General features: G+C 39.7%; 1 protein-coding gene across 4 annotated transcripts in view; it reads right to left on the bottom strand.

Annotated features, from left to right (window-relative positions):
* Positions 1-16,869, bottom strand: part of Shab (Shaker cognate b) — a 327,591-nt gene that overhangs the window by 282,189 nt on the left and 28,533 nt on the right. For 3 of the 4 annotated variants that reach the window (XM_072306433.1, XM_072306436.1, XM_072306435.1), the window contains one exon: positions 6,839-6,928. The gene's annotated coding sequence lies outside the window, so the exon portion shown is untranslated. Of the gene's footprint in view, positions 1-6,166; positions 6,317-6,838; positions 6,929-16,869 lie in introns of all 4 variants that reach the window. The other variant, XM_072306434.1, reaches the window with a different exon arrangement.

Genomic DNA, 16,869 nt, shown 5'->3' with positions numbered 1-16,869 from the left:
GAGTCATAAGCCCTAAAGAAGATTCCAACGTGGAGATCCAGCTCCAAAATGTAGAGAAGGCTGTGACGGAATTGAAAACTCGCAGAACTCTTGGACCTGGGGGTATACCGGTGGAGTTGATAAAATGTGGCACCGGTAAACTATTTGAACACCGCTAAGGAAACTCATACAAGACTGTTTGCATAGTTCCGAAATACGAAAGGATTGGAAGGAATCTTGGATTACTCCCAGTTATAAGAAAGGCAGTAAGGAAGATTGCGATAACTACAGAGGTATATCGGTCACAGGAACCTTGAGCAAGGTCTACAGTAAAATTCTCGAGGCAAAGGTCGAAGAGGTTTGGAGCGGCCAGTAAGCCGAAGAACACGCTGGTTTTAGAGCCGGTAGGTCAACCGTCAACCATTTGTTCACCATTACCCAGGTTATCGAGAAGAAAAGGGCGGTCAGCCAGGAGCTGCACCTGGTGTTTGTGGATCTTCAGAAAGCTTATGACAGCGTGCCGTTGGTGAATCTTTGGGAAGCCTTGGAAAAAAGGGGTTTTAGCAAAGGACTTGTGGGGGCAATTAAATCATTTTATAACGGGACGATAGCAAGAGTTAAATCTTGTGGAGAGTTGTCCGGAGGTTTCTTCGTCACAAAAGGGCTAAGAGAAGGCTGTTGTTTGTCACCAACACTATTTAAAGTATACCTAGAGCACGTGTTAAAAGAATGGAAAAATAAGGTTGCGGGAATGGGCGTTCCACTCCTTGATGGGCTTATAAAGTCCTTATAGTATAGTAGTTTCCTTATAGTACGAAGAGTCTCCTTTATACTCTATGCTTTGCCAATGACCAGATCGTTGTAGCTCAAGATGAAGAAGATGCTGATTACATGACGCGGAAGTTGGTCGAAGAATATCGGAAATGGGGCATGGATGTTAGTGTGTCCAAGACAGAGAAGCTGGTCGTGGGAGCAGCGCATCAACGGCAAAGCATAGAGCTTGAGGATGGACGGCGCATCGAAGAGTGTGATGAGTACAAGTATCTCGGTGTCTGGCTTGATCAGGATGGAAGGATGGATAGAGCAATCAAGGACAGGATCATCCAGGGCAGGAGAGCCATCGCGATGCTGAACGGGGTGCTTTGGGATCAGAACATTTCAAAGGCAAACGCAAGGACCGGATATATGACGCCATCGTTAAAAGTATCGTGTTCTATGGTAGTGAAGTGTGGCCTTTGACGAAAAGAACACAAGAAATGTTGAGGGTAACTGATTTGGATATTTAGCGACGATCTGCCGGCATTTCGAGACGGGGCCGTGTCCGTAATGAGAGAATTCGCCAGGTGATGAAGGTTGAAAAACGTATCGTGCACGACGTCATGTCCAGGCAGTTATGCTGGTATGGACATGTGCAAAGAATGTCGGAGGAGAGGTTGCCCAAACAAGTTTTGGATTGGGTACCAACTGGGAAGAGACGACCGGGACGTCCCGTAAAGGGTTGGCGGCAGGAGGTTGACGAAAAGATGTTGCTGTGTCAGTTGCCCGATAACCTCTGGGAAGACAGGCATATGTGGCGTTTGGGTGTCGTAGAACGCCAGAGCGCGTTGTAGAGCGAATATATATATATATATATATTCACCTGGCGAATTCTCTCATTACAGACACGGCCCCGTCAGAGAGGGACCCCCCAGAAGAGTCAATTTTCCGGGAGAATCTGTGCAAGATGGAAAAAACCCAGGAATTTTTCGATTTCGTAGCCTAAGATACATAAGAAACCCTGTTGCACCCGTATTAAAATTTCCTTTCTTTTCCTTACACCATGGTTTTCCGGTCCAGTTTCATTAAAATCAATTAATTAGTCACCGAGATAGTGTTTTAAGCCACGGCCACCATCTTAGATTTTCGAATCTTGGCTAAAATTCGAGTTCCCCATTCTAAAATACCCGCGGGTACCAAGTTTCGCGTAAATCGATTGATTAGGCTCTGAGATAGCATTTTAGGCCACGTCCGCCATCTTGGATTTTCGAATTTTGAAAATTCGACTAAAAATTCAAGTTTCCCATTCAAAAGTACCCCCGGTACCAAGTTTCGCTTAAATCGATTGATTAGGCGCTGAGATAGCATTTTAAGCCATGTCCGCCATCTTGGATTTTCGAATTTTGAAAATTCGACTAAAAATTCGAGTTTCCCATTCAAAAATACCCCGGGTACCAAGTTTCGCGTAAATCGATTGATTAGGCGCTGAGATAGCATTTTAAGCCATGTCCGCCATCTTGGATTTTCGAATTTTGAAAATTCGACTAAAAATTCGAGTTCCCCATCAAAAAATACCCCGATGTACCAAGTTTCACTTAAATCTGTCAAAAAGAGCGCCTACAGGGCTTAAACAAACAAGTCTCAGTTGATTAGGCGCTGCGATAGCATTTTAGGTCATGTCCGCCATCTTGGATTTTCGAATTTTCAAAATTCGACTAAAAATTCGAGTTCCCCATTGAAAAATACCCCCGGGTTCCAAGTTTCACTTAAATCGGTAGAAAAGAGCGCCTACAGGGCTTAAACAAGCAAGTCTCAGTTGTAACAGTTTTCCACTCTGTCCCATTAAACTGGGACACTGGGACAGGATGGAAACATATGGGACAGGATGGAACGGGACAGGATGAAATAAGCTGTTTTTTAAGCTTATCTCTAACAATAAAGACAATTTTGATGTTTTTTTTCACGGAATATTTAGTAACACGTCCTAGAGGATCGGAATAAGAGAAAATTTTCCCTAACGCACACTTCGGAAATATTTTACGAGCTGATATTAGTGTGTGTGTGTATGCTTGACGCCCTGTTAGTTATCGAGTATAGCATTCTGTTTGGCATCATTAATGACGTTAATCTTGCACAAAAATTTGCGAATTTCAGAATTTTTGCCATCTGCGACGTGTGAACTATTCAATCGAAACAAAAAAAGTCGTTTTTGGAAAAAACCTCAACATTACGGTAATCATTTAGAGCTTATTACATCGTTGCCATGTCTCTCCTGACTGTTGCTGACTGTTGCTCGGGACAATGATTCTAGCGCGTGAAAAAGTTGTTGATGGAGCAAAAAAGAAATTGACATATTTTTTTCTCCAATTCAAAACCATTACCTATCATCTCCGATAAAGTTTCCTTAAATAATCACTCTAGTTATGCTGCAACATCGATTTAAAATCAAGAACCAGGCACGGGGGACACGCAAATTTGGGACAAATGTAGGCAATTTGCACATTCAAAGTTCTCCTAAATTTGTATTTCAGTCAAAATAAAGTGGAAAAAAGCATGTAATAATCAAAAATAGTGTGGAAAGTGAGAAAAAAATTTGATCTGCCCATTTTTCTCAGATTATGACGATTAAAACAGCTCGGGACACCAAATTAGACGCTTTATTTGAATTCACCCACCTATGATATCGCGCATTTTATTTCGTCGCAACCCTTTGATCACTTTTCAGCCTTCCATACTTTTCCGGCCTCCAAGGTAGGTATTTATCTTCATACAGCTTTCTTCCCAAGACTCATTCTTCTTCCGCGTAATTACCCGACGGACTCTTGCTTGAGCCTTTCTGTACCTACATGATTTGATCATCCTTTGCGAAGAGAGAAACTGATGATACCTATTCATTTTCACGTTCATTTCCTCCTCTACCTCCGCATCCCACCAGTGCGGTTTTTTGTTATCATTTTTTTGATCAGAAACCCCCAGGGCCTCCGCTGCCGCCGAGTGAACGCAATTCTTGATAAACCATACCGCTCTTCCGTACTGCCATTGCAGGTATCTCCTAACTTTTCATGCAGGCGCTTTGCATACAGAGCCTTGACACTTGGATGCTGCAAGATATCGATGTTATACTTGATGTGCCTACGCGTTGTCACTCCGGTTGTTGATTGTCGCCTCGATCGTTCTGCGACACCCGAGCGGGAAAGGCTACATCCGGTCAGAGGAAATAGTGGTCACTATCACAGGAGAGTCCTCTACATACTCTTACCTGCTAGATCTTCAGGTTTCTTACCTGTTTAACGAGCACGTAGTCAATGATGGATCTTAAGCCGCGGGTAGGTTGGACCAAGTATATTTGTGAATAACCTTGTGTTGGTAGAACCCATTTAATACTTTAAATAGCCCTCTGCTCGCAAACGTCGATAATGCGGCTTCCGTTGTTGTTCACCGTAACTTCACCAAACGAGCCGACGATTTTACCGTTCACCCGGGATCCCGTTCTTCCATTTAGATCTCCCAACACAAGGACTTCTCTATCAGGTCCTACCTTCACTACCTCCTCGTCCAGTTCTTCAAAAAACTGATCCTTAAGTGCAATGGTAGCATCATCATTGACCCCGTATACTCCCAAAACAGTGAATCTGTGACCGTGCATTGTTAGGTTCATCTTAATCATGCGAGCTTTGATGGCCTCCCAGTTCATGATATTTTGTCGAAATTTTTTGCGGATCAGAATTGCGACACCCTGTTGTGCACGCTGATGTTTCGGTATTCCACTGTAGAATAAATCATAGTCCCCCGGGCTCTCTGAGCCGTGATCTTTTTAATGTATTTCTGAAGGAAAAATACACTATTGCGTTCTCCCTTATGGTGGGACCTAGACCTGGGACCATGTAAAGAGCACCGATCTCGAGTCGTAGATCACGCAGATCACACTCTGCAGTCCGCATTGAATTCCAAGAGTACAAATGTGGAGTAGGCCTTAAATAAATCACTCAAAATAATTTTTTTTTTCAGTGTACGATGTCGCAAGTTTGTAGCAACGTTGTGACAACGTTATCTTGAAACGTTGCGACAACGTTGCTTTCAAACGTTACGCTCCACGGACAAAAGTAACGTCTTCTCAACGTTGTGACAACGTTTGCCAGAAACGCTACTCGATTTTTTTGCGACGTTGCTACAACGTTGCTGCAACGAACCATTGCCGGGCGGGTGTCTACCCACCCCCTTGAGGCAGGGGCTACCAGCTGGGGTCCGCAAGATTGCGAAACCTGTGACAATACAGTCCCCCATACGCGTAAGACCACAGATTCCCTGCTAAAAATTTCCCCTGGGAATTTCACTTAGGTAATTTTGGGCAGGGGAATGACTCCCCTGGGAATTTCACCCAGGTAATTTTGGGCAAGGGACTGGCTCCCCTGAGAAGCTCCCCGTTCCGTGCCCAAAATGCCGTCCCGAGTACCACCGTCATGAAGGAAAAAGTTTAAAGATTATATACAAAAATTAGTTAGTTTTATTGCCGAGGCATTCTGTGGGTAAGTAAGGAATTCTCAGTCACTATGCAATTATCTGCGCCGAGGTCATTCCCAAACGGTCTCCTATCAAAATACTAACTACTCCCTACGTTGCTTACCTTATCCTTGTTCGCCCGAGTGCCGCATGCCGCTGCCGTGGAACTCCAAAGGCTCACGTGTTCGTTAAGGATAATTTAGCATGCAAAAACATCCCAAGTGCTAATTCTATGATTCTAATTCTATGATTGAAAGCAATGATATTCTTGTGAACTATGCAGTTTAAAAAAAACATAATTTTAGAAAAAGTAGAAACATTTTTGGAAGGAAAGAAGTGATTAACACGTAAATCGAATCAGACGAAATATAGTTATGAAAATGAAGAAATATCCATAATTTAATGAAATGAAATACCATTATTATTATTATTAAAAATGAATAAATATATGATATAAAGTCATATTAATGTATTACTAAATAAAATTACATAGAATATATTAAAATAAGTAAATAAGGTAAAATAAAATAGATTAACATAAATAAATAGAATAAAATATATTAAAATAAATAAATGAAATAAAATAATTTAAAATAAATGAATGAAATAAAATAAATTAAAATAAGTCAATGAAATAAAATAAAATAAAGTAAAATAAATAAATAAAATAAAATATATTAACACAGATGAATAAAATAATATATATTCTAATAACTGAATAAAAGAAAATGCGTTAGTAAATAGTAGTAGTGAATGTAGTAGTGTGAAAATTATAGTAGTAGTTTGTACAATTTTTTTAGCTCCAAAGCATCTCTCGGCTGTGAGGCACTTCAAAAGTGTGGGAAAATAAATAAATTAAATTAAATAAAATTGATTTAAACAATAAATAAAAAAAAGAACAACCGAGAAGCCGGAAGTCCGCCAACCGAACCTTATAGCTGCCAGACGCGCGGGGACGGAGGGACGGGACTGAAGATCTTAGACTCCCATGTAAGCACAGGGGTATCCTGCCCTTTCCCGTGGGAGCATAGGGGTATCCTGCCCTTTCCCCTGGGAGCACAGGGGATCCCCTGTCATTCCCCTGGAAACACAGGGGAACACATCTAAATTAAAATTAAACATTTAAAACCGATCCCCTGTTAACTTCCTAACTTTCGAGGAATCTCGAACACTCTCAACTACTTCTCGACGCCAAAAACAATAGTAGAGGCCTGTTATGATCCTATGAGACAACTATATGCAGAGGAGTTTTGTAATTTAGATTCCAATCTGGACTTTGACCGGTGTTTTCCCCCATGGGGTATCCATCTTTCCGAGGGGGTAAAATCCCGGGCCAAATCCAGGTGGGCTTTTCCCGTCGGGCCAAATCCAGGTGGGCTTTTCCCGTCGGGTAAAATCCCGGGTCAATTCGAGGTGGGGATTTATTAGGTACCAAAATACCCCATGGGACAGTTATATGAGGGCACGAATGACCTTCTGCTAGCCGGGCACTTTATCTTCCCTTCATCTCCTCTCTCTTCCCAACTTATACTTTTGAGTCAAAAAAGGCGGAAAAGAAAAATCATGTAGGTAGGTACATGCGAAATAGTAATCGATTACCTACCAGAGCGAATTACAAGTAATGGGTGCTTCTTCAGGAGGCCGCTGAGGGGAGCCATTATCTTATCTCATTCTGGTCTCCTCGACTCGCATCCTGAAACAAAAGACCACTCGATAGAGGTGCACTATTCAACTCCGAATACACTTTTAATTACTAGCGTTACAAATTTAATTTTGATCAGCAGCAAGAGAAAACAAAGTATCTTTATGAATCAATTATTTTTCTAATTTCTGAAAACATTACCTCCGTTCTAGTAATCCAGTCAATTTAGCCAGAAAAAGGGCCTAACCTTGGTCAAACTACAAGGTACCTACACTCTACTACAGGTACGGACAAAGGGAGGAGGCAGCACTGAAAATATAGGCCATTGAGTGACGTCGCAAGTCGTACCGTCTTTGCCGTGCAGTTCAAAATGAGGTTCCTTCTGGCAGATCTGGTAGCTGCAGTAAGGTAGCAGATGAATTTAAAAATTGATAAAACTCAAAATAATGAAAAACTTAACTAAGAAAACGAAAAAATAACAAGAAATTGACAAGATCCACTCTCAGGACAGAAAGCAAATACCTAAGTATTCAATATGGCGTCGCAGTCGTACCATCGGACGCTGTCAAATCTACGCGTTCCGTACTTTCTAAAATTCCATTAGTCCATGTCTGTAGTAGAGTGTATACCTTCGTCAAATTAGCACAAACTTCTCCTTTATTTTAAATTACTCCAAAACATTTCTATAGTCCGTAAACAAATTTTACCATTAGCCCCCCTCGGGAACACAGTCAAAATTGCTTAAAACAAAATGGCGGCCGTCTAAAATTACGTGAAAATTGATCGTTGACTTCGTCAGCGTGTTCCCCATTTTGCGTAATTCTACTGCATTCAGTGAAAACCCCATGGTTCTTATTAATTTTTTAGAGTATAAAATTTTGATTTCAAATATATGATAGTTTATTTTTTAAATTTTGACTTGTTGGTACCGAGCTACGAGGATTACTTACTTACTAATGGCGCTACAACCCGCGGTGGGCTTTGGCCTCCAAGACGACGTCTCCATCTTACTTTGTCCAGGGTCTTTTCCCTCCATCCTATCAATTTCATAACTCTAAGATCTTTTTCTACCTCATCTTGCCATCTTAGGCCTTGTCTCGACGGCGCAACTGTTGAGGGAAATTGGCGCAACTGTTGAAGGAAGCAAGTTTCTCAAAAATGTTTCACTTATAAGTGAAACTTTCAATGTCAGAAACCTGGAACCTCAACCGATGTTTACCTTCGTGTTTTGAATTGATAAATGCTGGTTACACGTGAAGCGGGAGTTTATTACGGGTGTTTTATTTCATTCGGAACGGTTATTTTTTAAAAATATTTGTACACGTTTCAGTTTCAATTTTATATTTTCGTTTGTAGCATATCACTACAGCAGGAAAATAAAATTTTATCGAATATATTTTCTTTTTATCCATATCTGAGTTACGTTATTGTTTTTTTGTTTTATACCTGGTCGACATAACGCAAAATATTCACCTCCCGTTCATAATTATCAGTTCAATTATCTCAATTGACATCGTTTAACCTAGAAAAATTAATATTGTTTAAATATTCCCGCCTAAAAGTTCCAGGAACACATGCGTGAGCGTCGAGACAGGGAATTTCGGTTGGTGCAACAAACTCGCTGCAGTTGCACCTAATTCCCTCAACAGTTGCGCCGTCGAGACAAGGCCTTAGCCCTGGCCTTCCTCTCTTTCTCTTCGATGGAACTTTGGCTTTCATGATTCTCTTCGGCAGTCTTTCCTCCTCCATTCTGCTAATGTGTCCTAGCCATTGAATTCTTTGCGATTTAATGAATCGAACTATACCTCCTTGTTCCAGTATCTTGTCAATTTCGCCGTTGTTTCGAATTCTCCATTCTCCGTTTTCTTTGATGGCTCTAAAAATCCTTCTTATGATTTTTCTCTCAAATCTTCGCAGTATGCTCTTATCATTCCCTGTCATAGACCTCAGCGTAGCTTTTCACAAAAAATTTGCTGTTTACAACAGTAATGATGAAGTCAAATGTATTGCCAAACTTAGTGAAAATGTTTTCAAAATGTTTTGCACTGTTCAACTTAACAAAATGATGCAAAAACCTATTGAAGTAAATGCTTCGCTAACCCAAAGTGAAAAATGGCATAACATCTTAGGGCATATAAACTTTAATGATTTAAACACCATAGTCAACTACAAATTAGCAAATGGAATTCCTGATAAATTAGAACCTCACAGTCTAGAATGTGAAACTTGTCTTGAAAGTAAATAATTCACCAGACCAAAATTTAGTAATAATCGAACAAGGGGAAATCAAGTTCTCGAAATAGTACACAGTGGTATCAATGGCCGTATTAATCCACCTGGTTTTCGTGATGAAAGATACTTTATCTCATTTATTGATGACTTTACCTAATTTGCTTTTGTATTTGTAATGAAAACTAAACATGAAGTGTTAGACTGTTTCAATACCAATGTAAATCTTGTAGAAAACTTAACCGGTTTTAAAATTCAGGAATTACGATGTGATAATGATAAAGAGTATAAGAGTCATAAATTCCAAACATTTTTAAAAAATCGTAGCATTTGGTTTAATCCATGTCTACCATATAAGTACTCACCAACTGAACGGCGTTTCAGAACGCTTCAATAGAACCATTATGAGCAGAACAAGATGTCTATTAAAAGAAGCTCAAATCCATGAAAGCTTCTGACCTGAATCGGTACTAACAGCTAGGTTTTTAGGTAATCGAGCCTCAACAAACACAGACATAAAAAAAAAAAAACTCCTTAAAAATTGTTTTTTTAATAAAAAACCTGATTTTTCAAACCTTAAAATCTGTGAAAGTGTTGCATTTATCCTTATTCCAGAATCAAAACGGAGCTTATCAAAACTTGGATCACGTACTCAACGAGGCATACTTATTATCGAGTACTCAGACATAGGATACAGAATTTTGGTAGGGAACAAAATCATTGTAACTCGAAATGTTAAATTCATTGAAGATCCAGAAAACAGTATCAAAACAAAGAACAATTCTGGTGAGTATAATTGTCGTAATAATTCAGGAGCAAAAGCTGTAATTTTTAGGATAACTGAAAAAGGAAATACTAAACCTATTCTTGATCATGTTGATCAACTGATTCAAGACCAACCTGTAAACCAACCTATCTCAAATGTCAACCCCGTAACACCCCACATACCTCCACGTAATGCACCAAAACGTCAAATTAACCCCCCCCCCCCCCCTTGACTTATTGAAGATCCAATTTTTGCAAACAACTATCAAATAACCATACCTGAAACATACCAACAAGCTATGTCAAGCCCTCAAATTTCAGAATGACAAAATGCGATGGACGAAGAACTTCTTAGCTTAGAAATAAATAACACATGGAACATTGTAGATCCCCCTAAATCTATTGAAATTATCCGTACAAAATGGCTGTACCGCATAAAAGAAGATGGCAAATTACCAATTACCTTTTCAACACTAATGAGAAGCTATTCTACAAGAGCCTAATAGAGTAGACGAAACAGCCAAGGAGCTACCTACGAAAGAAGCCTGGAGAAAGAAGATGGAGGACGAGGCAGTCAAACTCAATATCATCGAACTGAATGAAGTAGTCAAGAATTTACACAACTGGAAACACCCGGGAGTAGATCCAATGCAGAATTTCTGGTACAAGCAGTTTACCACCCTGCCCCAACTCCTTGCAGACCAAGTCACAAGGGTGATAAGTGGAGAATCGGAAATCCCGCAATTCCTAACCCAAGGAATCACGTTCTTGAAACCGGAAAGTAAGAATACGCAAGATCCCTCTTAATATAGGCCATTAACTTGCCTACCAACGCTGTACAAGATTATAATAGCATATATAGCTAACAAGATCAGCAAACACGTCGAGGTAAACAAAATAATGACCGAACAACAAAAAGGATGCCGCAAAAATCACATGGGTTGCAAAGAACAGCTAATCATCGACTCTGTGGTATTACGGCAAGCGTACAAAAGAACCCGCAACCTCCACATGGCCTATATAGACTATCGCAAAGCCTTTGACAGTGTGCCGCATTCCTGGCTTCTTCATACTCTCAAATTATACAAAATCAACCCAATTATAATCAACTTCCTACGACGCGCAATAACAAAATGGAACACCACACTTCATTTGACAATCGGCGACCTGCAGGTTACATCCGAAAAAATCTTAATAAACTGCGGAATCTTCCAAGGTGACGCTCTGAGCCCCTTATGGTTCTGCCTTGCTCTAAACCCTCTATCATCGATGCTAAACGCCACAGGCTACAGATTCAAAATCAAAGGAAGAGGTTGGGTGAGAGGTGCATTGAAGCAAATCTGACGCATCTGATGTATGTTGATGATATCAAGGTATACGCTGCAACCGCTAAACAGCTAAAACACCTACTAGACATAGTCAAAGGGTACTCAATAGATATATGCATGAGCTTCGGAATGGATAAATGCAAAACCTTGACAATTGAAAAAGGTCAGCTTCGTGTAGAAGCATACCACCCACATAGCACAGAATATTGATATAATACTACAATAGTACTGACACGTCAGTAGTGTCAGTATTTATAAAATGCTGATGTATCCTGATTTAATATTATATCAAGACTATGCCAGTATTTATTAGTTACTGATTTGGAGCTGTCAAAATATTGTTACAGTATTGGCCGAAAAGGTTGATTTCATATGGAAATCAGGGTTATGACAAGGTCATCAGAACACTGCAGGACACCGACAATATGTATGCGTTACTACCTTAACAATGACACGTCTGTACACTCAGCGCACTCTGTCAAGTAGATATGAAAGTTCAGACGATGACCGTCATTTTCATAGTACTACACATGTATTACATTTGAAACATGAATTACACAAGTATACAAGTATTGAATATTATAAACCGCTTACTTGATGTCCTGCGACGTTTAGTAGCGTAAAATACCCGGACGCCCTCAGGTGGATTTGAACCCGAACCGCGGAATTCCTAGCCCAGTATTCTGCCATTGAGCCACAAGGAGCTGATGGTGTTCCGGGTTAAAATCACGCCTGTTAAGGCTGTTATAGCATGCATAGCATCAGTGCGCGGCTCGACTTTCATCATAACTTTGATTAACACCGTGTTTTCTTAGGCTTCTTTTTCTTAAAATTCCTATATTTTTTTTTCATTTTTTCGTGTTAATTTCTTTTCGTGTTATTTTTTCTTTACCTCGTCAGCATTGACTCAATACTGTTGTTTGATATATTGAAGGTATCAGTGTTATATTCATGCTGACGCGGTATACCTTTTAACCGACAATCTTAATATCATACTGCATTAGTGTTGATGATATCATGTCAACATCCAACAATATGTATCAGTATTGACATAAGATTCTGTGCTATGTGGGCAAGCGATGGACGGATTCACGAAAAATTAACTCTCATCATATTTCCGAGGGAAATCGTCCGTTCGGTCCAAATCTTCGTCAACACAACCACACCACCACTAGGCACCATCATAACTGACACAGTCCCGGTGCCAACCTGAACAATCCTCGGAAAAAACTGGGGTGCGGCCTTTTGCCCCCACGTCCCAAGTAGCATTTTTCAACGGAAAAATCGCGATTTTATCGCCGATAAAGTCGCGATTATCCTCGATTTTATCGGCGATAAAATCGCTAGGATCATCAACATTTGAGCGATTATCCTCGATCTTTTCGCGATTTTATTGCGATTTTATCGGCCCGAAAAAATTGCGATTTTATCGCGATAAGATCGAGGATGATCGCTCAGATGTTGATAATCCTAGCGATTGATAAAATCGCCAAAAAAAAGGGGTTAAAGTTGTCAGCCGATTGCCGTTAGGTTCAGCCGTCAGGTCCTTTGACGAAGACGAGCGTAAAATCCCCGGAGCCTCCGCGGGGATTCGAACCCCAATCGCTACGGTGGAAGGCCAGCACATTGTCACTATGCTATGACCGCTATATGACTTGCGTGTGCGAATTGAAGCCTCTTATACATGGATCGGCGCTTCGCAACCTCACAACTTATGTCTTTGCGTTGACTGACACCGATTTTTCATTGGATTTTTTTTTTTTTTTTTTTTTTTTTTTTTTTTTTTTTTTTTTCCCTCTGTATTTTATTTCATACCTTGAAATACGGTTGGTAAAATAAGGTTCTATTGGTAATCTCATCATTCTGTCTCTGTAAAATTACCAATAATAGTGAGATGGCAAAGTTACCGATGGACCTTGGGAAAAACGCCAATAGTTTTTATCGACTGTGGTAGAATTACCGGGATAAAATGGTAAAGTTACCGGGGATTGATTACCAATAAAAGTGGCATTCTTACCTGAAAAAATCAGTAAAAATACCGGTTTTCAGGTAAGCTTACCAGTCTGTCTTTGTAACATTATACTAATAATTGATAAAAAAAAATGAGATGGTTAAGTTACCAACGGATCTCGGTAAAAACGGCGGCGGCGGAATAGAAACATCTTTCATATGCGTCATTCATGCGTTAATGAAAAATTGCAATTTATTGCAATTTTATCTCTATAAAATCGCGTTCGATAATATCGCGATTTTGTTGCAATTTATCGCGATTTTTCTCCCGATAATATTGCAATAAATCGCAACGTCGATAAAATCGCGATACATTCTCCAATTAAATCGCAATTTATCGCGATCACTGCTACTTGGGACCTACTCTGAGTTGACAAACGAAGAAAAATTCACATCGACGAAAAACGAAATAGTACCCACCATGATTGCCACGGAAATATGATGAGAGTTAATTTTTCGTGAACAAAAGTCTATTTTTCCAGTTTTATTTTGGTTAATTTCAAGTTCTGTAGTTGATAAAAGAATTAGAACGAGCTGTAGCTCAAACAATGATAAGGATGGTTTGAATTAGAGTCCCTTTATACCCAGAGTTAAGACAACTCGATTATCAGCTGACTGGCAGCCGGCCTTGGCTGGCCATGGAGGCCGAAACGAGTGCACCCAAACGAACGATATTGAGGGATAAGGATCAGGAATCCTGCGATGTCTGTCACACAAAAACAACAACATCAACAAATTGATCAATTAAAAAGAAAATGAGATTGGTTTGTGAATAATTTCTTAATCTATTTTCATTTTGGACCGATGGCAATGACAATTTACTCTTGATAAACCACAATTAGGTAATATTTTCATTATTCTTGTTGACATTCGAGGTACCGCCATCTTGGTGCACTCGTTTCGGCCTCCATGAGCGAGAACCAATCAGAATTGGATTTTTTTTAGGCCACTTTCAGCCCAACCCTGGCCCAACCAAAAGTGAGTTGTCTTAACTCTGGGTATAAAGGGACTCTAGTTTGAATATCCCGCAGCCACGTTTAGGCTAATGGCCTTGGATTTGAATTTTGAGGTTATATTTTCCTACGTCTTCAAATGGGGCAAAAAGCCGCAGGTCCGATGAGGCAAGAGGCCGGATGCGGCCTTCACTAAAATACCACCAATACTTAGTCTAATAACTAATACTAGTAATACTAAATCTTTTACTACACATTTTACTAATTATAATTAACAATTACCAAAGATCCTAAAATGCACGGTAGGTGTGGGCAAAAGGCCACACTTTTCCGTCTCGGACGTCTGTCGGCCGCCGTATCGCATGAAAGTTTCGGGAATGTGGTAAAATATCAACTATGGACCCTTAGGCACGAAATGGCACACTTTACAGAATTTTGAAAGCATTTCCGAATTTTCTTTAAAAAAAATCGTGAAAACGGAAATGCTTTAAAATTCTGGAAAATGTGCCATTTTGTGCCTAAGGGTCTATAATTTCGATATTTTACCACATTTCCGAAATTTTCATGCAGTATGGCGGTCGACAGACGTCCACAACGGAAAAGTGCGGTTTTTTGCCCCCACCTACCCTAAGTCACCACAGTCATTTTGGCTGTATCAGCCATCATCAGGCGAATTACAAATTAAAACGTAGAACAAAAATGAAAACGAACATAGAAGCTAAAACATTAGTGCATATCTCCGGCGGCGCGTCGCGAAACTGGCCGGTAAGATACCGTTTTAGCTTCTGTTTTCGTTTTAATTTTCGTTCTACGTTTTACTTTGTAATTCACCTGATGATGGCTGATACGACCGAAATGGCCATAGTGATTAAAGTTGACAGCCGAAGAAAAATTGACATCGGATGAAAAAGACATGTTAGTACCTACAATGATACAAGTGCAACCCGATAAAGAAAAAGGAAACATAGGTACCTAACCATTCGGCAATGTTGCAGAACTCACTTTTCCAATAGAACTTTTCATTCTGATTCCGAGAATCGGGGTCTGCAAGACCTAAACTGTAGCTTTCAGCCGCAGGAAGGCTCTCCCGTAATGATGCAAAGAATATCTTTCAGTGCTTTTCACGTCTTAGATGTAAAGTTATATCCCTAGACTTGTCTGCTAATGCATACCGTGGTGTATTGGTTTTAGCTTACTGTCAGCAGTTGCCTCTAAAGACAAAAAGTGCTTCGATACCGGTATCATAATCGTGGTAGATTTTAGTATGGACTTACTTAATCTTATTAAATCTACTATTCCTAGTTTGTTTTGGTATATAAGGAAGAAATAGCATTTAATGTGGTACCTACGTAGCCAATATTATCATTTAAACTTTCGGGGATTTCTACAATTCTATACTTCAGACTATATACTTTTTCCGGATACTTCTGATTTTATTTACTTTCTGTACACTATCTAGTTTTAAAGGAATTATATTTCCCTTGCCAGACTCTTTAGAACATATCACGCACTTCCTGTTAGTTAGATGTGAAATCCCTCGGTGAATGACACCCACTAGGACTTTCATGCGCAATCAAAGGTGTTTTCGGCGATCAACAGCAACACTGATATAACCGGAAATGCCAAATATTTCCGATGTACGAACACTTAGTAAATATTTTCGTGTGGAATCAGAGAGAGTTTCGCGATCAGGTAATGCAACTGGATTGTTGAGTGTTTCTGGCAGATAGATATTCCATGGATGCTACATTTTTAAGGCAACCATTTTTGGAATCAATGGGTATTATTTCATTGAAAAAACTTGGTAAACCTTACCTACTTTGAAGAAATGAAACATTCTTTCGGCATGTTTGCCACCTTCAGAGCACTCCTGCAGCAGGCGAATTTTCATTCAATCTCTGAGGCTTTCCATAACATAACCAGGGGGTCATAAACCAGCTGAAAATAATGATAAAATTCATTTCGAAGAGGGGGGGGGGGCGGACCTCAATTTATTTAAAATAGATAGATACTCGTTCGGAAGAACTTTGAAAATGAAAAATCTTCGGGTAAACTTGACGTCAATATCTCCAGCCATTTCAAAATGGCAGGCTGTCGAAACTCAAAATGACTGTTTCCCAAGTAGCAGTGATCGCGATAAATTGCGATTTAATTGGAGAATGTATCGCGATTTTATCGACGTCGCGATTTATTGCAATATTATCGGGAGAAAAATCGCGATAAATTGCAACAAAATCGCGATATTATCGAACGCGATTTTATAGAGATAAAATTGCAATAAATTGCAATTTTTCATTAACGCATGAATGACGCATATGAAAGATGTTTCTATTCCGCCGCCGCCGTTTTTACCGAGATCCGTTGGTAACTTAACCATCTCATTTTTTTTTATCAATTATTAGTATAATGTTACAAAGACAGACTGGTAAGCTTACCTGAAAACCGGTATTTTTACTGATTTTTTCAGGTAAGAATGCCACTTTTATTGGTAATCAATCCCCGGTAACTTTACCATTTTATCTCGGTAATTCTACCACAGTCGATAAAAACTATTGGCGTTTTTCCCAAGGTCCATCGGTAACTTTGCCATCTCACTATTATTGGTAATTTTACAGAGACAGAATGATGAGATTACCAATAGAACCTTATTTTACCAACCGTATTTCAAGGTATGAAATAAAATACAGAGGGAAAATTAAAAAAAAAA

This window comes from Bemisia tabaci, chromosome 1 (genome assembly GCF_918797505.1).
Source record: "Bemisia tabaci chromosome 1, PGI_BMITA_v3".
In the NCBI taxonomy this organism is placed as follows: domain Eukaryota; kingdom Metazoa; phylum Arthropoda; class Insecta; order Hemiptera; family Aleyrodidae; genus Bemisia; species Bemisia tabaci.
The sequence above is the reverse complement of the archived record's forward strand: the minus strand, read 5'-3'. Positions and strand labels throughout refer to the sequence as shown.